Here is a 24,989-nt window from a genome sequence, read left to right on the forward strand (position 1 = left end):
ATAACTACTACAAACTGTAGTGTGTACTGCTAGATAGGTGGGGGTTCTAATCTCACATCAGCCACCTCTTTGGATGTGTGTATACATATATCCATCTGCAGCACTATGTACAAGCCCATATGGGCAATCTTTGTGCAATGGTTATGCATTTTATGGGCCTAAGACTAGCTGCAGGCCTCTTAATGCCCTCCCTTACAAGGCCTGCTGATATAATCCACCCTAAGAATACTGACAGTCCAAACTCAGAAAAACTCCATTGTACATGTAATAACTACTGTGAGCTATAGTGTGTAATAGTAGATAGGTAGGGGCTTTAGTCTCCCAGCAGCTATCTGTGTGTGTGTGTGTGTGTGTGTGTGTGTGTGTGTGTGTGTGTGTATGTGTCCATGTGTGTGATTACAGATATATCCCCATCAGCATGCCCATATGGGCTATTTCTGTGCAATGGTTATGCATTTTATAGCCCTGTGACAAGCTATAGGTCCTATATAGGCATCACTAATGTCTGCCACCATCTAGGCTTGTACTGTCAGAAAACCCAGGTGACATGTATAAAGGGTAGCAGACCTTCTCACAAAGTATGAATGTATAATTATGTTGGTTTCCCCCATTGCCCACACATGACCTTCTACACATATGCACCTAGGGAACCATGCAGAAATACTGCCGTACCTTGCTAATGTCATATTTCTGTTGTACTGCCATGCCATCCTGTACTGCTGTACTGCAGCCATGTCTCCATAGAATAACCACTCAAACCCCTAGAACAGAAACATACACAGGTCCGTGATACACCTATCATTCTGTCGCACTACCACCAGTCTAACATCATGCACACAAGTTTTGCTGTGTAGTCATGACACATGACAGCAAACAGTACCTGTCATGGCCCACAAGACCTGCAACAGCATAACAATACTGCACTACACAACTACTTTGAAAGTAATATAGTCACCCTGTGCATCAGACACCATATTTGCATGTCCCGGCATGGATGGCATGGATGGCAGGGATATGACACAGTTATCATCACATGCACAGGTTGCAGCATGGGGGTGCCAGAGGGCTAGCCTGTGCCATACAGTTGGCAGCATATGTGTGAGTCAGGAAGGGGTGCTGGTCATATGTGCCATGGAGAGGTACCATGTGTGCCTGTGGGTGATCTGCATGTGACAGTGATGTTTGAGGGCATGCGTGTACACAGTCAAGCCCAGTACTAGCCCTACATGTGTGTATGTTGGACAGCTGTGGACCGTACATGGCAGACTGGACAGTTCACTTTCTTTGGCTACAAACATTGGAACTTGATCTGTCATGAGTGGCACTGGCACCAGCACGCCCAAGGTTGGATACAGTGCTAGTACCTGACTGTGACTGCTGTCTTCAGGACCCATGTCCCCCATGGAACTGCCCAAGACCATGTGCCCATGGCCTGCCATATCATTGTGCGGACAGCACAGATCCCTGTGTAGTGCTGGAGGTACTGCCACTATGGGGGCATGAGTGTGCACGGACATGTTGTCTGTCAGCAGATGGTGTTGCTGACCCACGTCTACATGCCTGATGCCCTATCCCAACCAGATGTTCCAGCACAGACAACATGCAGGCAAAGATAGATACTGTCTCAGCCCACCATTTGTCCACTGCATCAGTGAAATGATCCATGGTGTCACCAGTGCAGTGGAGTCAGTCACAGATGTCAGACTGTGCTGCATCCATGACCCTGCGCATCCCTCTGGTGTTGTGTTCAGTATATACCTGTGCCTCCATGATGGCCTGAAACATGCGAGTGACCCATGATGTAACACCTGTGACAGGAGGTGGAGCACTCCTGTCAATCTGCTGTGTTAAACCTTGCCAGATGTCTGGCTATGGCCAATGTCTACACTCACTGATGCCATAGTTGTCACACTGTCCTGTTCAATGCCGACACCATGTGACTGTCCAATATCTGTGGCCTCTGGGGACTAGGTATGTGGGGGCATACTGACTGTGTGCAGGGGACAATGGGGGCAGAAGAGGGATGTCAACCTCTGGGACAGATTCAGCCCCCGACAACCCCACCTTTGCCTCACTATGGCCACCATTATCATCAGAGTCCGATGGGACACTGACTTCAGGTTGTGAGGGGGAGAGACTCCAACCCCCCATTCACCTGTGAGGAGGGCAAAATCAGTACATTATTAACTGCACTATTATGTATGGTAATATTGACAGACTCATACAGATGAGAAGCCACAACTCCATTACCAGTCACACATCTCATCACTGATCTCATGCACAACACACACACACAAACACACACAGCAACATACACAAACAAGACAGGCCCTTTCTAACATGCACTTCAGCTACATCCAGTGAATGTTCCCAGTACACTGCATCTGTGGGGTATGCAATATGACAGTGTATATGATAGCACTACACATAATACCCAGTACACCTATCCTGAGAATGATATGCCTGCTGTAGTATCACTGCCGCAGGTATGTACCATCTCTCTATAGTGAGTGAGCAGGCATCCTGGAGTCATTGCCTCCTGTATAGCAGGCTACTTACTTCTTCATGACTATAACTTCAAATGTGTTAGTGTTTGTACAAATACACAGCTGTAATTATCCATTGTATGCACTGTAGTCAACTGCTCCGATACGGAACTTAAAATTATTCCACTCTGGCTAAGCATAACAGATGCGCCTTTGGCGAAATGGCAGTCCTTAATGTTCATATGGTATACATAAGTCATAAAACAATGTTATCATACTTACCAGGTACAGAACCACATACTCCAGCCACAGCTGATGTACATATGAAAATGTGAGGGAGAGAGATTGTCAGCAATACCAAATATTGCACTGTTAAAGGGTAATATGTGCATATATCCACATGTACAGTAGCTAATGTGATACTGCCTACATTGCTGATATTCTGAGTATGTGTGCACAACTGTGCATTAAAACAGACCCCCCCCATTGCAGATAGACCTGACACCCATGTACTGGTATGCAGAGCCTGCCACAGTGACTGATACAGTATTACACTGGTGAGCAAAGTAAACTTACCTGGATGCTCCTCTGATGTGGATGCTGTGGCACCCACCTCCAGGATGTATGGGGTGGTGGATGCCTGGGAGCTGGTGATTGATTCTATGTTTGCCAGGATTTCCTCTGTTCCTGTGAGTGCTTGCTCTGTAGCAGGCCCTCCACTGGTGGCAGCATGATCCCTGGCCACAGCAGCTGCCCTTTGATGTGCGGCATTGAGCGTATCTGCGGCCTTGTGTTGGACCTGCTCATAGGTCCTGTCCTGATGTCCACTTTGGTTAACTTCCTTGACAAGGTCACCCTACACAATGTTGCACACTGGTCATGGTGTTGTTGACCCTTTGAAAGCAGAATGTGATGATGCAGTCTGAGGCCATCCAGGATAACAGCATTCTCAGCAGCTGTGAATGGGGGATGCCTCCTGTGATACATTGTTCCTGAAAGACAACAAGAAGGGGGCACATTACAGTACCAGATACATGGATATCCACTATGTACAGACCCTGCACAACCAATACAGCCTGCACTATCCACCGCTCCCTCACACATCATACCCCACAGTCTATCAACACACGTGTGGCTATCACCAAGATAGTAGCAATATTGGGTATGTCCCTGTGTGCTGTAACAGATTCTGGTGCATGTCTCTACACCCATAACTGCAGTCTACTATGGTATGTCCCCTATGGGCAAGCTCACACTATGTCATACAGCCACTGTCAGAAAAATAGTTGTGTGATATTACAACAACTATATGGGGACAGTCCAGCAATAGCAGTGTACCACAATGACAGACAGCAATGCAAACCTGTTGTAGTATATGTTCCCTGTAGACATCCCACCTCCCCACTACACATATGCTTGCGGACTGTGAATGTGTGCCTTATGAATGTATTCCTTTTGGCAGAAACATGTGGATATCTGACAAATGGTTCGCCACTCATTGATGGTTGTTGACAGACAGTAGGGAATCTGGCTGTCACACACCAAGCCCTTCAGAAAACATGGATGCTACAGTAATATGTGTTAGTGTATTCATAGTATCATATGTATCCCCTGTCACTGTGATTGGGCCTGTGTCCCCTCATTACTTATGGGTATGACAGAAGCACTGCTGTAGGGGGTTGACAGGTATGTTAGCCATAGCTCTCGACCAAAGTGAGACGAATGTCACCAAAACAGTGACATATCCAGGGTACATCAGGGACAGTCAGGGACACTTGTAGAATGTAATCACTATTTATGTGTGGCATTGACAGACTGAGAGGTTGTGAATGACAATACATCATTTGATGCTACAGGAGTGTACACCCTTACTTAGTGTCACTATGTCTAATAAAAATTCCACTAGCTTTCCTACAACAGCCAACTGTTGTAGGAGGGAGTGACAGGGGCAGAGCTGGGATTTGACTCAAAGCAGGGACAGTTGTGAGGCATGCCTATAGCTGTTGGACAGCAGAGTCTCACCAACATGTCAATACCATAGATGTATGACAGGCCTGTTGTTGTAATCCCTATTCCCCATACTGCTGTTCTGCCATCTGCATCCCATTGCATGGGAACATCTATTACATACCTGGTTGAGTGAAGTCCTCCTTTTTTGAAGTGTTCCTAAGAAAATAGCTTGAAAAACCATTGTCTGTGTGAGCAAAACAACATAGAGACCTGTTCCTCATAGGCAGTTGATTGCCTTTTGTAGGCAATGCTCATTAACAGATAATTGCCTGTGCACCAATCTGTGTCTCAGACTTGCTAACTGCATCCAAAACAGCTGGGTTGCACTTTCATTAGCCAATGACATGGCACCACAGTGCAATATTTAAGGTCTTCATGGAGGCCTTGGCTCCTTTCTTAGACTTTGAGATGGACATTACTGAGGTGTGGAGACTACAGCATCACAGAGGGCAGGTACAAATGCTGTCCACTGTTGAGATTTCTGAGGTATGGCCACAGTTTTGCATGATATGTTTGGCCATTGTCCCATGACATTGTGATTATCTGGCAGTTCAGTGGTAAACATTGTGGGTTATGGTCAGTAAGGAGAGGGAGACGTGACTGTGAGATGTCAAACCCATCAGACTATGCATGGTGATGCAATAGCTGCTATTCTATCAGTTCACTATCTTTGTAGGGGCAAACTGTGTAACATGTCCCTGTCACTGAACCTTTGCCCCCCACCCTTCATGTATGATTGTGTCTGGATCCCCTGTTCTGATGGGTTGTGAGATATCATAGGTCTGTATTAGCTAGCTCAGCATACAGCTGCGCATGTTCCAGGTTGCAGCCTAGGACACATAGGGGAGAGTGTGACCTCTTTGGAGGACAGCAAGCTGTATGTGTAACTGAGACAGCAGTGTCAACTGTGTCATTACAGCAGAGCCGGAGTAAGGGTGCCTTTTATAGTCCAATTGAGACATGTGTTTAAGGTACATCTGTTATGTAACAGTGCCAATCACAGAGTAGTAGGCAGCATATAGTTTGGCTCTAGAAATATGTGCAGTGTGTCCCTACCTACAGGCCTTTGACTAGCAAACATGGGTAGCAGTTAATGCAGTAGCAGCAACCTGTGTGGGTTAAAATTGCATGACTCAGTCATTACTTGCTGTGTTCTCAAGAATGTAATTGATGTGCAACACACTGTATTTGAACCCAGGATTGTGGGTAGCAAAATATACTACATGCAAGGCATTTAACAGACTGAGCTACTGAGTCAATGCTACTGCAGGGGTATTTGGAAGATATATGTGCATACATGCAGTTTGTGGCACACATTGTCTGCATCCATCATTATGTTCATTGCTTTCAAAGGCAGTTGTTGCACATCAGGGTCCCAGTTGTACACATGTACCTTGCCATTGCACTCTTAGCAGGTGTGTTTAAAGATTTTGCTGATAAAAAGGAAACATTACCTGCTATCATACCTCTCAACCTCTTAGAACAAGAAATCTAGACAAAGCCATAAATAAAAGTGGGACAAAGGCCCAAAAATAGGGACAATCTTTACATATTGCTCTTACAAATGTAGAATGTTGATAGAATAACAGGTTTTGCATTAGCATGTGTTTTCTGAAGGGTATGAAGTGTGAAACTCAAATGTTTGTCGTGATGTTCTAACCTCAATCTTTGATGACTTGCCAGTACTTTGCCAGAAAAATATAATTTTTATGAAAACTGGGCCAGAAATAGGAGGCAAAACTCAGGGCATTCTGCAACAATTTGTACAGTTGATAGGTATGCCTGCTATCCCAGGCCTCATGTACATCCATTATTATTTATTTGGCTGTGTACTGGTGTAGTGTTTGCATCACAGTCCTGGGTACACACCCATTTTTCCCATTATATATAGTTGCAGTTTGTCCTGGGTTTGAGATGTGGCAGGAGTGATTATTTTGCTGATCTGCCTAACACTGTGATATACACATATGACCATTAAGACACTTTTAAGCATTGTTAAGCAGGTTTGTGTAGTGTGCCTCTTAACTCTGCATAGGCCACACTAAGAATTATAAAAGAAAAGAAAAAGGGGGTGATAGGACAGTGGTAAAATGGGGGCAAACAGGGGGAAAACCATACTGAAAGGCAGGTAGGATTGTGCAAAAAGGCTGTAGGAAAGGACCATAGCTTTCCATTTCTTGTGCAGCAACAGTTGTGCAGGTTTTACAGAATTTGTACATGAATTTGGAGCCTCAAAACCCACAGAGAGGGGTGAGGACAACATAAATGTGTTAATTGATTAATTTCATAATTAGTTGTGTCCAGTGGACACATGTGAAAAATGGAAATCTATCTATGCAGGCGATATTTTTTGTGGGACAGGTTCTCACTTTTTTTTTTAAGGAGAGAGTGGAATGTTGGGGGGGATGCAGGTACATGTGGGGAGGTAAATTGGGCAGGAGGGCTTGCATTTGCAGACAGACAAGTCAGACAAGACAGCTGAGAGGGGAGGTGTATGACACATGAGGGGGTAAACTCTTTGGACAGGAAGGATGTAGAATCTGAGGTGCATGTGCCTCCAGACAGCAGCAGTGTGTGACTGAGATCCCCACCCATGGGCAGGTGCAAATACTCCTTCACTCCCCTGAAGGTGGCTGTGCTGGAGGCTGTGCACCAGGGCCAGCAGGCCCCACCAGGTTGTCCAGTTTGCCCTCAATCTGGTCCAGGGAACATTTATAGTTCCTATAAACAATCTTGCAGACCATGGCCAGTAACTGATCCTGGGTGACAAGCCCCCCTCCATCCGCGCTCCCAGGAGGGAACAGACCTCATCACCTGAGGCAGTTCCACCCAAAGGTGGTGCAAGGACAGTGGAAGGCCACCACCGGCTTGGGTTCCAGACATGCTGGGACCTGGTGCCATGGCTGGCTGAGGTAGAGTAGGCAGATCACCAGGAACTGGCCTACCCTGATGTGCTGTGGTTATGCAGGTAAACAAATACATATAGGTGAGTTATGAATAAAACCACTATTAGCAATAACAGCATGCCAGAACATTGGAAATAACCCATTACAGTTCAATGTATATTATGTAAAACACGACAAAAAAATAACAGAACATTCAATATATTAACAGCATGCCAGTAAGAGTTACAGCATATGGCCAACAGAATAGGTAATTCAACAAGATATGTTAATATGCAACCATAGTAATGCATAACATTAATAAACCACATGCCCGAAAATAAAGTTTATGGAACAACATATGTTAATAGTAAACCATAACCAATATATAACAATAATAAATTTATGAAGATAAGGGGGGGGGGGACTCAGTCCATTAATACCATCATGGGCTATATAGCTGACAACAGTAATGCTATTTACTCTACAGGTCTGTCCTTTCTTTATGAGTAAATGTGTTCTATAGCTGCTGTAGCATGTACATACCTCTCAAGCTATCCGCATGGGACACTATGGGCCAAGCAGTAACACCTGCAGGTACACAACTACAAAGAAGACTTGCACATCAAGTGGACCTATATAACTACCATGGTGTACTGAGGGCTGATGTATTGTTACTTTGCTATAGACATGTAACCATGTTGATGATAATTTGTGACAGAGGGATTACACAACAGCAATTACATTCCATGACAGTGTGACACTTGAGAGACTTGCATGTATACAGTAAAGAGAGTACATTACAGTAAAGAGAGTACACAACTGTCATTCCTTGCTTGGCAGGCATGGGGATAAAAATGAACAGTAGTGGCTGCAGGGGATATGTGCATCACATATATTAATTGACTGCAGCGACCTTTACAAGACACTCCAGGCATACACCCATACCATGATTAACACATTTTATTTCTTTAATGTTAATATATTTTATTATTATTTCACATATTTCCTTTATTTTATGCATTAATATCACATTGATGGCAATGATTTTAACAGTCTGTGACATCTGAACAAACAATTATTTACACATAACATGAGCTATCTCACCCATTTACCTACAGTTCCTATGGGGAGAATGATATCTGTAATGAATACGTGACTGATACCATAATATTTCTGTCATGCATGGGGATAGAACCCAATACCAGTGACTGTAGGGGACATGTGCATCACATGTGTTAATTGACAACAGAAACCTTTACAAGACACACCAGGCATACAGCCATACCAAGATTACACATTTTATTTCTTTTATGTTAACATATTTTATTATTATTGCGCATATTTCCTTTATTTTATGCATTAATGGAACATTGGTGGTAATGATTTTAACAGTCTTTGACATCTGAATAAACAATTATTTACACATAATATAGGGTACCTCACTCATTTAACAGTAGTCCCTGTGGAGAGAATATCTATCATCATAACATATCTGATTCAGTAATATTTATTAGTACATAGCACTGGATTCGAACCCTGGTCTGTGTGTGGCAAAATGTACTTCACACACAAAATTTAACAAACTGAGCTACTGAGTCACTGTTGACATCTGACTGACTAATATTTACCTACAGCTCACCTGGACACAAAATATGACTTGGTACTAGATATCATAATACAGCTGTACTTACCACCCTCATGGTTCAACCTGGCCAGGCGCCCTGCATGCACAGCAGCTGCCAATTCCCTTCAGCTCCTGGTGTATCTCGTTTGACCACTGTCCCTGTGAACGGGTTCTCTCTCAGTCCCCCACTTGCTGAATCCTTGGCCATTGGCCACATCTGCAGTGGAGAAACCAGCCACAAGGACTCAAGGGCTTTGGAAAGAAGATAGGTTACTTGACCACTGTCCCTGCAAATGGGTTCTCTCTCAGTCCCCCACTTGCTGAATACTTGGCCATTGGCCACATCTGCAGTGGAGAAACCAGCCACAAGGACTCAAGGGCTATGGAAAGGAGATAGGTTACTTGACCACTGTCCCTGTGAGCGAGTTCTCTCTCAGTCCCCCACTTGCTGAATTCTTGGCCATTGGCCACATCTGCAGTGGAGAAACCAGCCACAAGGACTCAAGAGCTTTGGAACGAAGATAGGTTACTTGACCACTGTCCCTGTGAACAGGTTCTCTCTCAGTCCCCCACTTGCTGAATCCTTTGCCATTGGATGCATCTGCAGTGGAGAAACAAGCCACAGGAACTCAAGGGCTTTGGAAAGAAGATAGATTACTTGGCCACTGTCCCTGCAAATGGGCTCTTTCTCAGTCCCCCACTTGCTGAATCCTTGGCAATTGGCCGCATCTGCAGTGGAGAAACCAGCCACAAGGACTCAAGGGCTTTGGAAAGAAGATACGTTACTGTAGGCGTCTAGCTATGTTTCCCTCCTAGCCTGCTACTGTAGAAAGTGCCTGGTCTAAAGCAGAAATAACTGGCTCTACCCACACAGCTAGTGATGGCAGCTGCACCCCCACCCCATCTGCTGTAAATACATTCCCAGTTAACTTTTTCTTTTTAGTTATCAGCAAACCTAGATAAAACTCTAGGCAGAAAAAGGTAACCCAGTAGATACATTGGACTTGCCCACTTGTAAAATAGTGACAAAAAGCTACTTAAACTGCCACTTTTTGTCTGCTTCAATCTAGGTATCTACCCAGAAAGGACGCAGCTGCAATTAGGTCTATAGATTGTTTTTTTCCTGCTAGATTCTAATAACCCCTAACAATTTGGCTATTTAGATACTTACCCTGCAATCTTTAGCCTGGGGGAGTTCTAGTCCACTCCGTTCGCTACGCTCACTTCGCTCCCCTCCCTGCCCCTTATTCCCACCCACCCCAGTACCTCTACATTTATTCTTAGCCTTAACCCCATCCCTAATTGCCATCAATTAGGTTACACCACTACTCACCCCTCCCCCTACATCCAACAAAATTATGCTACTACCTAATATAATAATAATCCTAAACTGCGTAGTTCTAGCTCACATTACATCCTACCAAGGCTCCACAGTCACATGCCCTAACAACTTCCACTGTAGTCTCTCAACACCCTCCCTCAAACATTTACACTATAACTACACAACCCCTGCTACCAAAACCATCCTTCCAATACACACACTCCATTGCCAAACACCTAACTCACTCAAAAATAAAATATCCCTAAGGTACCATAAGCAATTTACTATGTATATAAAGCATATCCTAAACATCCTCTATAAACTAGCCCTCGCTGGAGACATCCATCCAAACCCTGATCCTCCCAAATCCAACCCAACCACAAACCCTAGTCCAAGCAACCCCCCCACAACTCAACTCCTAGCCAACAAGAAAACAACAGCCCTACTTATAATGTCCCTAAACATCAGAAGCTTATGCAATAAAATCCAAGAACTACACACCAGCATAAGCATATATTCACCAGATATTCTCTTCCTAACTGAAACTTGGCTCATACCTCACATAAAAAGTGAGGAAATACTTCCACCTGAATACAACATCCTTCACATAGACAGAGTGATCAAAAAAGGAGGCGGTGTAGCATTGATATTTAAACACCACCTCAATATTCAACTCCTGAACTCATCTGCCCCTCTCCACAACAATGAAGAAATCCTTTATGCCAATCTCAAATTAAACCCAAACAAAACAATCAATATAATAGGATGCTATTTCCCACCAGGGCAAAATATCACACCCCTAGAAAATCTCCTGAGCTGGGCTACTTTGTCTCTACCCCAGGAAACCATAATTCTCGGTGACTTTAACATCAACTGGTGATCCTGTAATAACAGTCTCCCAACCATTCACCTTAATCTCCATGGGTTCACTCAACTCATTCAATTTCCTACCCAAATCAACAAAAACCCTAACAATCATACCTTACTTGACTAGATCCTAGTCAACAAAGCCCCTCACTCTTACCTAGCAGGCTGCTTACCTGACAGTCTTAGTGACCACGCCTCCACTTTCCTAATTCGGCACCACACAAACAGTCTGAAGCCCATTATCCACAGGCAAATATGGAACAAGTTCAACTTCAACCCCAACTCCTTCATCTCCTCCCTGCAAAAAATTAACTGGTCACCACTAAAATACCTCAACCTAGATGAGGCTGTCCACTTCTTCAACAGTACCTTCCTCTCCATCCTAAACACCCATGCTCCTGTAAGAAATGCCAAAGTCAGATCTAGGCATGTCCCCATGGTTACAAAAGACCACCAGAACTCTAATGAAATCCAGAGATAAGGCCTGAGAGCACTGGCGACTAACAAAAAATAACTCAGATAGGCAATCATTCCTTGAACTGCGCAATAAAGCCAAAAAGCATATCAAATTAGACAAATCCCTCTACTATAAATCCACCCTAAACTCTACCAACCACAACCCTAAGCAATTCTGGTCCACTATTAACAATATAGGTTGATGCCCCCCAGTCGTCCATTCCCCCGCCCTCCAGCAGTATTGCTGAATCCTTCAACAAACACTTCACTGAAACTATAACATCTCTAAACAAATAACACTTCCTATAACAGCCCCCCAACTCCTATCCCTAAACCCCCTACTCCTCTTTTCTTCTTCACCTCAGCACCTACATCCAACATAAAAAGGCTATTGTCAAAACTTAAACCCACCAAGCTCGCAGCTGACAACCTCCCCTCTGAATACTTGAAAATTGCAGCTGATACACTAGCCTACCCAATTTCAGTTCTAATTAACCATTCCATAACAGAAGGCTATGTTCCCTCGATATGGAAAATATCCCACATCATTCCCCTCCGCAAAGGCACCCCCTAAACACTGACCTCTCCAATTACTGCCCCATTGCTATCCTTTCCCCTCTCTATAAGATACTTGAAAAATGTATCAACACCCAGGTTTCCAACTACCTCCTAGCTAATAATCTCCTCTCCAAAACCCAACATGGTTTCAGGCCATATCACAGCACTACCTCTGATCTGCTCTCCTTCACCAACACTATACTTCATCATAGAAACAATATCCTCTTCTCCACTGCCATATTTCTAGATCTCTCAAAGGCCTTTGACATGGTATCTCATGAGCTACTACTCTCTTCTCTCCCCAATCTCTCCTTCTCGCAACCAGCCGGCAACTGGTTCCACAGCTATCTACACGGACACCAGCAATCAGTAATCTGGGAAAATAACACATCACCTCACCTCCCAGTTACTCTCAGAGTTCCCCAAGGGTCTATCCTTGGCTCTCTGCTATTCTCACTTTTCACTAACAACCTACATACTGCCACCCCACAAGCATCTCTTATACAGTACACAGATGACTCTACTCTCATCTGCTCTGCCCCCACTCTACCAGAACTACAACAAATCACACAGGGATCATTCTCTTCTGTAGAAAGCTGGCTATCCAAATGCTCAGCTCCTATTCAAACCAAGTAAGACAAAACTTCTCCTGTTCCAACCTTCCAAAGCCACCCAAAACACCCCCACTTCAACATTCTTGCCAAAGACAATACCCTCATCTCTCCATCAGAACACACAAAATTACTTGGTGTGGAAATAGACAAACTTAGATTTGACACCCACATATCTCTCACAATAAAAAAAGTTCTCAAGAAACTTGGTGCATTATATTGAAGCCGCCAATTCCTAACCAAGGCAGCTAGAATCTCCATAGCCAATTCCCAGCTAATCTCCACCCTACTCTATGCATCCCTGATACTTACCAACCTTAGACAGACAAACCTACACAAGCTGGATGCTTGTTACAACAAAATTGCTAAATTTGCCACTGAAACCTCCTACTGCAGCCATCATTGTATCTCCCTTAAAGAACTAAACTGGCTAGAACTCCCACAACTCCTTCACTTTAATCAACTCACCCTCACTCATAAACTTATTAACCACCCCCTTAACATTCCTTCCCTTCAAACCCTTCTCCAACCCTAGCACCCCACTAGGCCCCTAAGATCAAGCAACAAAAATCAACTCACTATTATCAAACCCAAAAACTCCGCAGAAGAAGCCATATTTTTATGTACCATACCTAAACTTTGGAACAATCTTCCACCCTCTATAACTACTCTACCTTCCAGCAGCCGTTTCAACACTGAGCTCAAATTCCAGTTAAATTTGCACTGGCTTTGTCCTTGTTCTAATCCAGACTAACACCCCCAGCCTTACCCCCCCCACACCTAGACTCTTAACCCAACTGTACTACTGCCACTACTAACCACAGTCATAAATAGCTAGTTGTCTTTACATACTTTAACATCTTGTCTGACAACTTTGTTGCTAATATTATAAATGACAAGAAACTATCTTAACTTGCAACATTTTCTGTATATACTGTTGATAATCAAAATCTTGTTGTATTAAAGCCAACAACCTATAATGTTGTTTACTATTGCTGCAACTTTGTATCTATCATGTACATGATGTGGAGCTTTTCTCCCCGGGCATCTGCTGTAAAGGTCCTGCGTCCAGTTGGCATTTCCCAGTAAACAAATGTAAATAAGTAAATAAATAAATAAATGTTGTCAGCTCCCACCTCTGCAGCTGTTGGGAGAGAAGCACACCATTGTGCATATCAGATTACACATTCAAGATTAAATATTGGTGAAACACAGGTAAACATACTTGCACACATGTAGAACATTGCCTGCCCGGAATTCTTGGACTCAGGCATCCAATAGAGCCCCCTTCCTTCTTTTCAGGTCATGGTGGTGACAACATTGCTCAGCTGTGTGGGTGATATTAGTTGCACTGGTGAGGGCCCTTATCAGCCAGTCCCAGGCCTCCACTTTGTACTCTGAGCTCTGGTAACCTCCCTGTATGAGCTGATCTTCATGTTTTTTTACAAGGAGTCCAACCATGACCCTGGACTCCTTAACGCCCCACTACTGCACCTGAAAGTGTGAACCCTCTCCATGTCCTGCATTGTAACCTTCAGAGACAGAACTCTAATGGATTATGGTGTAGTCCCACCTATTGGGCTTAATAGCCTTTTTTCCAGCCCTTACACACCATTGGGCAATTTTTAAAAATGCGTTGCATTGCTTGGTACCAAGCAAACCAGCACAGCTGATCTGAGCAGCACTTAAACTGGCAATGCTTAGCAATGCTTAGTAGTGTGCAAAACAGCTAAGCACAGCCAAGCAATGCCAAGCACTGCCAACCAGTGCCTAAAGAGAGATTGTTTAAGCAGTGCTTATCATGGCTTAGCAAGGCTTAGCAGAGCTTAGCTGAGTGCAGCAGATCACGATTTAAAAATAATTGGCATAATTTATATTGTGAAAATAACTGCTTAATTTCCCTTCCATTTATTCAAAACCCCGCACTTACTGCGTATGAGGCTGTAACCCTATCCACTTGGTTATGTGGCTAAGTAGAATGCTGCTATACTTTTACATATAGCTCTGAGCCATGTTTAAGTACTGCTAAACACTGTACTATGCTGTGCAAACCCACTAAGCAATGCTTAAGCTTGACCTTTGAATTACAAATTAAATGCATCCAGTTTCTATATTTAGATGTCTGGCAATTGTCAATTGCTGCGTGCCACACAGCTCAAACTTAAAAAAAAAATAAATAAAAATTAAATACATTGCTGTCATGCACTTGGACAGTGCAGGGGGTGTGTTACTCATCTGCGGACACAGTTAGTCACACACTCCCTACACTGATTCAATAATCCTGTTCCATGGCTATCCCTCAGCAATGCACCATCATTAATATGCATGGTGAGCTACTGAGGGGGAACTGTGTACCTGGACAAGGTAACTTTTGTGTAGGGTCTATACTGTGCCAACATGGAATTTATTAAATCTGGGGCTTAGTCATTGTTGTAAGTGTGCATGTCTATAGCTTAAAATTCAGTATTTTGAAATTCAGCATTGCAAGCTTTCAGTATAATGAGACTCAGTCCAATGAGTTTTCATATTTTGAAACTTGGGTATTGTGGTCTCAGTCAAATGAAATTCAGTATTTTGAGTTTTCAGTCATGTGAAGTAGATCTGTTCTGGCATCCTGAAGTATGCCTTCTTCAAATGTATAATGTTTTCTTAGTGCAAATTTGATATTAAGCAGAACTTGGGCAAAAGTGCTTACAAAACCCTTTTTTGGTTTCAAACTTTGAGCTTTATGTAGAATTTTGCTTTATGTTGGAAACTGATTTAGTTAGAAATATCTCTTAACAGGTGTAATCACATATATAGTATTGATAATATCACCTGCTTATTTTACATGCACATATTTTAAACTGAATTCACTGGGAAAATAAAATGGTAAAAGCATGCTTGCAGCAGTTTAGTTCTGCTTTTCAGCTATCCATCTCACATTTGCTTTGTTGTTGCTGAACTGATACAAGCTACCAAGATGGTACCTAGGCTGATGTAATTTAATTTTAAAGATCATGCCGATGCATTACTTGCTTCAGTAGTTCTTGAATAATTATTATATTTTTCTGCATATGTGGAAGATATCACCACATAGCAAAGGATATTATTATATCCCTGGACAGTCACTGCTGTGAAGCAGTGCAGAACATAGCAAGCTTTTGTATGTTAAACTATAATACAGTTAATTATATCCCTGGACAGTCACTGTAGTGAAGCAGAGCAGTGCATAGGTAGCTTTTGTATGTTAAACTGTAATAAGGTTAATTATAACCCTGGACAATCACTGCAGTGAAGCAGTGCAGCACATAACCAGCTTTTGTATGTTAAACTGTAATAAGGTTAATTATAACCCTGTTCAATCACTGCAGTGAAACAGTGCAGTACACAGCAACCTTTTGTATGTTAAACTGTAATAAGGTTAATTATAACCCTGTACAATCACTGCAGTGAAACAGTGCAGTACACAGCAACCTTTTGTATGTTAAACTGTATTAAGGTTAATTATAACCCTGTATAATCACTGCAGTGAAACAGTGCAGTACACAGCAACCTTTTGTATGCTAAACTGTAATAAGGTTAATTATAACCCTGGACAATCACTGCAGTGAAACAGTGCAGTACACAGCAACCTTTTGTATGTTAAACTGTAATAAGGTTAATTATAACCCTGTACAATCACTGCAGTGAAACAGTGCAGTACACAGCAACCTTTTGTATGTTAAACTGTAATAAAGTTAATTATAACCCTGTTCAATCACTGCAGTGAAACAGTGCAGTACACAGCAACCTTTTGTATGTTAAACTGTAATAAGGTTAATTATAACCCTGTACAATCACTGCAGTGAAACAGTGCAGTACACAGCAACCTTTTGTTTGTCAAACTGTAATAAGGTTAATTATAACCCTGGACAATCACTGCAGTGAAGCAGTGCAGCACATAGTCAGCTTTTGTATGTTAAACTGTAATACAGTTAATTATAACCCTGTACAATCACTGCAGTGAAACAGTGCAGTACACAACAACCTTTTTAAGTTAAACTGTAATAAGGTTAATTATAACCCTGTACAATCACTGCAGTGAAACAGTGCAGTACACAGCAACCTTTTGTATGTTAAACTGTAATAAGGTTAATTATAACCCTGGACAATCACTGCAGTGAAGCAGTGCAGCACATAGCCAGCTTTTGTATGTTAAACTGTAATACAGTTAATTATAACCCGACAGTCACTGTAGTGAAGCAGTGCATTACATAGGTAGCTTTTGTATGTTAAGCTGTAATAAGGTTAATTAAAACCCTGGAGAATCACTGCAGTGAAACAGTGCAGTACACAGCAACCTTTTGTATGTCAAACTGTAATAAGGTTAATTATAACCCTGTACAATCACTGCAGTGAAACAGTGTAGTACACAGCAGTCTTTTGTATGTCAAATGTAATAAGGTTAATTATAACCCTGGACAATCACTGCAGTGAAGCAGTGCAGCACATAGCCAGCTTTTGTATGTTAAACTGTAATACAGTTAATTATAACCCTGTACAATCACTGCAGTGAAACAGTGCAGTACACAGCAACCTTTTGTATGTTAAACTGTAATAAGGTTAATTATAACCCTGTACAATCATTGCAGTGAAATAGTGCGGTACACAGCAACCTTTTTTGTATGTTAAACTGTAATAAGGTTAATTATAACCCTGGACAATCACTGCAGTGAAGCAGTGCAGCACATAGCCAGCTTTTGTATGTTAAACTGTAATACAGTTAATTATAACCCGGCAGTCACTGTAGTGAAGTAGTGCATTACATAGGTAGCTTTTGTATGTTATGCTGTAATAAGGTTAATTAAAACCCTGGATAATCACTGCAGTGAAACAATGCTGTACGCAGCAAACTTTTGTATGTTAAACTGTAATAAGGTTAATTTTAACCCTGGACAGTCACTGTTGTGAAGCAGTGCAGGGCATAGCAAGCATTTGTATGTTAGACTGTAATACAGTTAATATAATTGGTAACATGTGCTGAATGCTTAAGGATTTGAAGCATATAACTAGTGTTTAACTGTATATTCATTTTTTACTGTCAGACACTTGCCTACATATCTCATAACAGTAATCTACACTGTCCAGCTCTTTATCCTCTAATACTCTGAAGTCCATTAAAGTGGAGTACTACTTGCCAAAGGTTCTCAGGGAACACTGATGAAGGAGGCAATATATTTTTTATGTATCTCTTATCCCTAGGATCATAGGATCATAGGAGGTTACTAGGCTATTGGCCTTGAGGCCCTTATAAGCCTAGCCAAGAGTTTAGCCCATGCTTAGACAAATCAGCACCCAGTGCCCTTGTCCAGCAGGGACATGTGTGGAATACCAAGGGTATATTTTCTGTTTCCCATCCAGTTATCCAGGTTGCACTTAAAAAGGGGTAAAGAGGTACTCTGCTTGATGTGGAGAGGGAGTCTATGCCATAGATGTGGGAGTCTCTGGGACACAAATCTGTCCCGCCAACAAGTCTTATTGATGCCACAGACCAAGTTGAGGCTGTGCATGCGGTTTACTCGAGTGGTGCTTGACTTGGGGATATGCAGCAGTCCCATCAAGGTGGGGTCCGTGATCACCTTTTATACCAGACAGAGGTCACCTCTGAGGAGTCTATAAAACCTAGTAGGGGGATAGGGCTTTTAGCCTATCTGTGTATGGTAGATGTTTGAGGCCCTGGATTCTCCTATCTACGCCTCTCTCTGTCATTAGACACAGCTCCATACCTTCTCCCTGTCCACTAAACAATCTCTCACTCTACCTTCTTTTTTTTTCTCTTCCAGCTGAAGACTAAATACTTAAAACTGACTTATCATCCGCCATTCTGATGACTACTGAAAATACAATCAAAAAGGCCTTTTCATCTCTAATCAAGAAACACCCCTCCATAGAGGAGAACAGTTAATGTTTGGTTAATGCTTTTAAAAGGTACGCATAAGCTACTCTTTCTTTGCTTGTTTGTAATTAGCTACATGGGCTGCAGTGTGCTCACTATTAGAGGACTCCAGCCCCATCAGTAAAACATAGCCAATTATATCAGTCCACCATGCATACAGTATGCAAGTATTAGCACACTGCACAGAAATATCACTAAACTATATTTAAGCAACTTCACTTTCAAGCTGAACATCATAGCAAATGTAAAGCATGACAAGGCAAGTTATAACAAAACAAAGTAACTTAACTGTGATCATGGCTATGTAATAACCCCCCCAAAAAAAAAGATATAAAAAAACAATAATGTCATCTTTTAAATAAGTTTTGAATGCAAATTTTAGTTTCCAATCTTCTGAGACAATAATCTTTCTTCTAAATAACATAACATAAAAAAGGGCTTAATTCTGCTCCTTTACCTAATATATTGGCACAGACATAGCAACAAAAACTTGAGGAGAAGAAAACACTCCCTTTCAGCATTCAGTATAATATCATACAAAACTAAAGGAAAAGTTAAGAGCTGTTATGTCTGTAGTTAGAGAACGTATACAAAATTTATCAGACACCCAACAGGAAGCATGCAATAGAAATGCTAATATTCGAGAGCCTCAAACAAAGAATAAATTGCTTTTGTTAAGGTCCACTGCTAAAATAAATATCTTGTAAAGCCCTTTTGAAGTGAGACAGAAAGTATATGAAGTACATTACAAAGTAAATGCCAAAAAGACCAAACTCATGCTGTTTATACCAAAACTATATAATGATCAGAAAAATAAGTTCCACACTGTCTCATCTGACAATACAATAACAGGAACTGTGACAGAAGGCAAACTGCTTGGAGTAATCATAGATGACAAACTCAAATATGAGCAACGTAGTCATCAAGCTATCAAAAAACACATACAAAACTAGGGTCCCCTGTATAGACCAAAGCAAAATCTTACAGTATCCACAAGAATATCCATGGCATCCACTTACCCACTCCCAACGTTTTTGTTTGCATGCTCATTTTCAAAACTCTTAGTAGTACCCTCATGTCCAAATTTGAAACATGCTGTAATAAAGTAGCTAAACTTGCCACATACTCACCTACCAAAATCCATCACTGCACAGCTCTGAAAGACCTAAACGGGCTGGGAGTCTCATACCAGGTAACCTACTCTCAACTCACTACAGCCCACAAAAGTATCGATAAATCAGATCGCTATCCCTTTTTAAAAACATACTGCAACCATACATTAGTATCAGGACATTGTGCTACAGTAACAAACCCCTCCTAACTGCAATAAAACACCCTGTGGGTAACTTACAGTACTCTTTCTGTATTATAAAACTATGGAATTTCATTCCCTATAGCTAAAACTTACAGAAAATGGCAAATGCTTTAAAAGCCTACTAAACCAGCACCTACAATCCTCCTCACTATGCTACTGCTCTTCACCTGGTTAATACCTGCCAAAGTAACTTATAAAAATACTGTACCTCCAGCAAACCATACCTGCCCCTTCCTAACTGAAGCTAGTCATGGAACTCATCATGATAATCAGCTTAGTACAATTTTACTTTTCTCTCCTACTGAAACAATCAATACTTCTCTATTGTTTTTTCCATCTTCTCTGAAACTGGTTTATTTTTCGCTCTCATTTTTACCTCCAATTTGTAACTGCAAACTAAATGCAAATGTAAATGAATGCTTTTTCTATTTGTTTTATTTCTTTACTTTCTGGACATAGCATTTTTTAAGGTGCCAACTACCATGTTTACTTGCACTCCATAGTAACCCAAGACACAGTACTATCTACAATGTAAAATAACGTAATAAAAATATCTATGTACTGTGAACAACCTATGAATGCAATGTGAAGCTTTTCTCCACAGGCCTCCACTGAAAAGGGCATGTCTATCCCAGTCGGACTTTCCCTGTCAGCAAAGACAAATAAATAAATAAATAATGATGATTCCATCGAGCTAGAATGTCAGCAGTGTGAGTAACAGGTGCCTTACTTACCTTCTCGAGTGCTTGTATTTTTTTACTGAATGACCATTGTAACCATTTTTCTGGCAAGTCTTTTTAAGTTGTTGCCAGGAATTGTACACCTCCAGCTTACTGAAAATTAAAATTGTGCAGGACAAACTAAGCCATCATCAAATGAAAAATTATTTTCATATTATCAAAATAACAATTCTGTCGTGTATGATGGCTGTTCATCAGAGCTTTTCTGTGAGTAGGGATAAATCAGAAATGTTTTTCCTGTGATGTATCAAGGCATTTATCATTTTTCATCTCACCCTGCCCCCCACCCCATAGGACAGAACTGCCCAAATGAGGACTGCTCTGCAGAAATAGCGACAACTGACAGCTCTAACAACTAGATGCACTATTATTTTTCTTCTGGTCTAAGATAAAGCTAGTGTATTACATTCCATAGGTAACTGGTAGCAGCATATGCTTTATAGAAAGCAGTATGGAAATAAACTAGTAAATCTACTACATAAATAATTATTCTATGCAACTGTTTCATATTAACATAAATACATTTTAAAAATGTGATTTTCATTAGAATAACACAAAGCTTTATATACTCATACATCTAATTTTCACTTTTGCTAACCTAAAAGCACTTTTGATCATTACATAATATAATTAACATCTTATGTCCTCAGGAGAGCACGTTTACAACCAAGTTCTTTCAAACAGCTAGTACATGATTATATTTGTCTTAAAGATGGTAACAAGTCCTATAGGTAATGCCATTCATCTGAACCAAGAGAAACAGAGAGAGAGAGAAAATGAGAGAAAGAGGGAGAGAGCGCCATTAGTCTTTTCTCCATGTGCTCTTATAGAAATAAACCCCTAAAATGTGAAAGAACATATTGACTAGCAAGACCACAATTTATATTTAAGCTGCAGCATTTGTATGTGCAAGCCATGGCAAACAAATTATGTAGAAAAGTGTCTTTCATCTCGTCTGCTCTGATACTGCATATGTGGAAAATGATCTTGGCTCCATAGCAGTAACTGCTTGATGCAAAACCATCACTCTCATCTCATTCAGCCAGTAGTACTGTTCCAGTGAACACAATGTCTGAAGCTAGTAAGCGTAACCCATTGCAATGTCAATTTATCAAAACATTTCACATTTACAGCATTTTCTTAAAATCACTTCTTTCATATTCTGCATATAATCTTCTGCAGTAGGAGCAAACACAGTTATTTTATCCATCAGTTTTTCTAGATTTTTCCTAAATAAAACATGTAATTTATAAAAAGAAACAAAATACAGCTTGGTAATTCTTGAAACTGTAATCAGAATGGTGACAGAGACTTGAATCTCTCTGCATGAAACCTCTGTCAGTAACTGTCACAGGCGTACATTAATCTAATTTTAATGCATTTGAAGTGGAACAGAAAATCTGAGGATTCTGTTTATACTCAACAACAAAGGCAACATATTTTTGCACATTTTTACTTTTATTTTACTTATATGGATACAGCAAAATCATGTTCACTACAAACTGTTGTACATGTGTATATCAGACAGCTGTCCTTGTGTGGCTATCCACCTTCAAGTGTCCTACTTGTGAAGCAGACAAAGAAAATTATGAGAGTAATAAATGTACAATGGCTGTAACAATATTTGATACATACCAGAAGTGTGTGTCATCTCTAACAGCTACATGACAGACTGGCTTTTAAAGTGATCGCATGCCAAAGGTTTCTAAAAACTGGAGTAGTAACACATTTTTCATTGTTATAACTAGCTGTACTGCTATAATTTTACCATTTGAAAGCTGAAGTATGTTCTTGTATGAACCTATAAACAAAGCTCCTCGTTAGCACTGTTCAAGAAAAATCTTGATGATTGGATGGGAGATAGGAAATTCACCCCGGGGATCACTTCTGTGGCTCTGCTCGACAGTGGCACAGGAAAATAATTTTCTTGGGTGGCGAAAGCCAGGGTACCTTTGGCTAGGCTTATATAGGCCCTAGGGCCAATAGCCTAGTACCTACCTATGAACCTATGAACCTATGAACTGAGTCTCACAATTTGCTGTGCATAGCAATGTACGAATTCTGCGCAGTTTTATCTCATATATATTGCTAACCCAGCCATTAGGAGATGCACAAGCCAGTGTATTTCTTCATGCCAGTCCCAAGCCCAGATAAATGGGGAGGGTTACATCAGGAATGGCATCCGGTGTAAAATTTTTGCCAGATCAGATATGTGGACAACAATACAGATCTCATATATATTGCTGCTTAAGTGCAGAATATGTGACATTTGATTTATACTGTGATTCATAAAACTAATCTATATTCCCCTTCTCTTACAATACTTATAAAGCAACCCACTGTATACTGTGTACTTTTTCTCTTGTATTACCTTAGATAGAATGATGTATGATATTCATGCAGAGGTCTTTCTGTCTGTATAATCTATCTATCTATCTATCTATCTATCTATCTATCTATCTATCTATCTATCTATCTATCTATGTGTATATGTGTGTGTGTGTGTGTGTGTGTGTGTGTGTGTGTGTGTGTGTGTGTGTGTGTGTGTGTGTGTGTGTATATATATATATATATATATATATATATATATATATATATATATATATATATATATATATATATATATATATATATATATATATATATATGATAACCAGGCAATTCATTGAATGCTTGGAATTTCATTTTGAATGCCGGCATAAGTGATTGAAAACTGCTTTGATTGTGGTATGTTAGCATTACTTTGTGGGGGTCGTGGTACAGCTGGCAGTGGGAATTTTCCCATTCCCCACTGTAGGAGGATTCTCGGAATTTGTATATATAAGTACCACAGATGTGGGCATGCAGGGAGGCTTGCACCCTTGCAAAAATGAATAAACAAAATGTTTCTTTTTAAGTCCCTTTTTGATAAGTTTCAACCTAAATTTATTGCTGTTTTGGTGTTTGTAGATTTTTGTCATTTGTGGATCCACTCCTAATGCACATAATATAGGTATAGCTATAGATATAAATATATAGTCATAGTTAAGTTCAGTATTTGTTAGAAAATTGTTCTTAACCATTATTTTTTTTACATATTCAGCATGGATTTTTGGGAAATAAACAAGAGTGTGTTCTTCTTTGATTATACGGGTAGAAATAGAAAACTTAAATGCAATGCTGTTTATAAGACAGTACTTAAAAGCTTTGTGGGCAGTTAGATTCAGAATAACTTCATTCCAGTGTAACATAGTCCATACAAAAGGTCTCTCAAAACTAACCAAAGATGTCCAAGGCTCACCGATATTTCCTTTTAGCACCTTTACAGCTTTAGTGGTAACAATTCCTTAGGAGAGGAAGACTGTCAAAAGGCTTTTCAAATAAGCATGGCAAGCTTCTTATGTACAACAGCCTTCATTCCACTTTCCCTTGCTGGATAGCAGCTTCACTGTGCAAAACAGATCTTCTTCCACTTAGTGATGATGGTGACTTCACCACAGAAATCCACCCATGGTTTGAGGTAAACACACACAAACACACATACAAAACATACTAAGCTCATACCTGAAATGCTACTTTTTCCTTAATGTGACTTCATATTTCCTGCCTGCAACTGTTGTACCTGTTGTCAACAATATACTGTTTAATGTACAGCATGAGTTCACTTATAACTTTTTTTTACCTTACTACTGCTCAATCTAATGTTTAAAACTTTCAAAGCATCCACTGTATTACATGATACCTCCCAGGAGAGAACATTTGCTGTTGGTGCCTGCATTCAGATGATCTCAGCATGGGTGATACACTGTTTTAAATGGGAATGGCTATAGTGATAAAGCCTACCTAGCAAGCTTGAAATTACTGTCTGCCTGTCTGTAGAGCCATTGAAGGGGTGTGTGGCCCATAACTAATAAAAATTCTCTGTGTAAAAGATAGTACTGAAGGTAAGAAATGCTCATTTAATATGTCAAAACCTCAAATCCTTAACTTCCAGCTGATGTAGCAAACTCAGTGTTCCTTCCAACAACTTCTGCCAGTACTGGTCTTAGGCCTACATCCAAGGCATCTGTGCAGATTGTCAACTGATGGAGAACTCCAGGGCTAACCAGTCAGGTTCCAACCCAACATACTTTTCAACTTCTTTTCTGTCCAACATTTAGGGGCCATCTCCTCAGTTAAATCTCTGAACAGACATATTATAATGGCAAAAGTTGGTATAA

The sequence above is a fragment of the Protopterus annectens genome, chromosome 10.part0 (genome assembly GCF_019279795.1).
Source record: "Protopterus annectens isolate FY-2018-M chromosome 10.part0, PAN1.0, whole genome shotgun sequence".
In the NCBI taxonomy this organism is placed as follows: Eukaryota; Metazoa; Chordata; order Ceratodontiformes; family Protopteridae; genus Protopterus; species Protopterus annectens.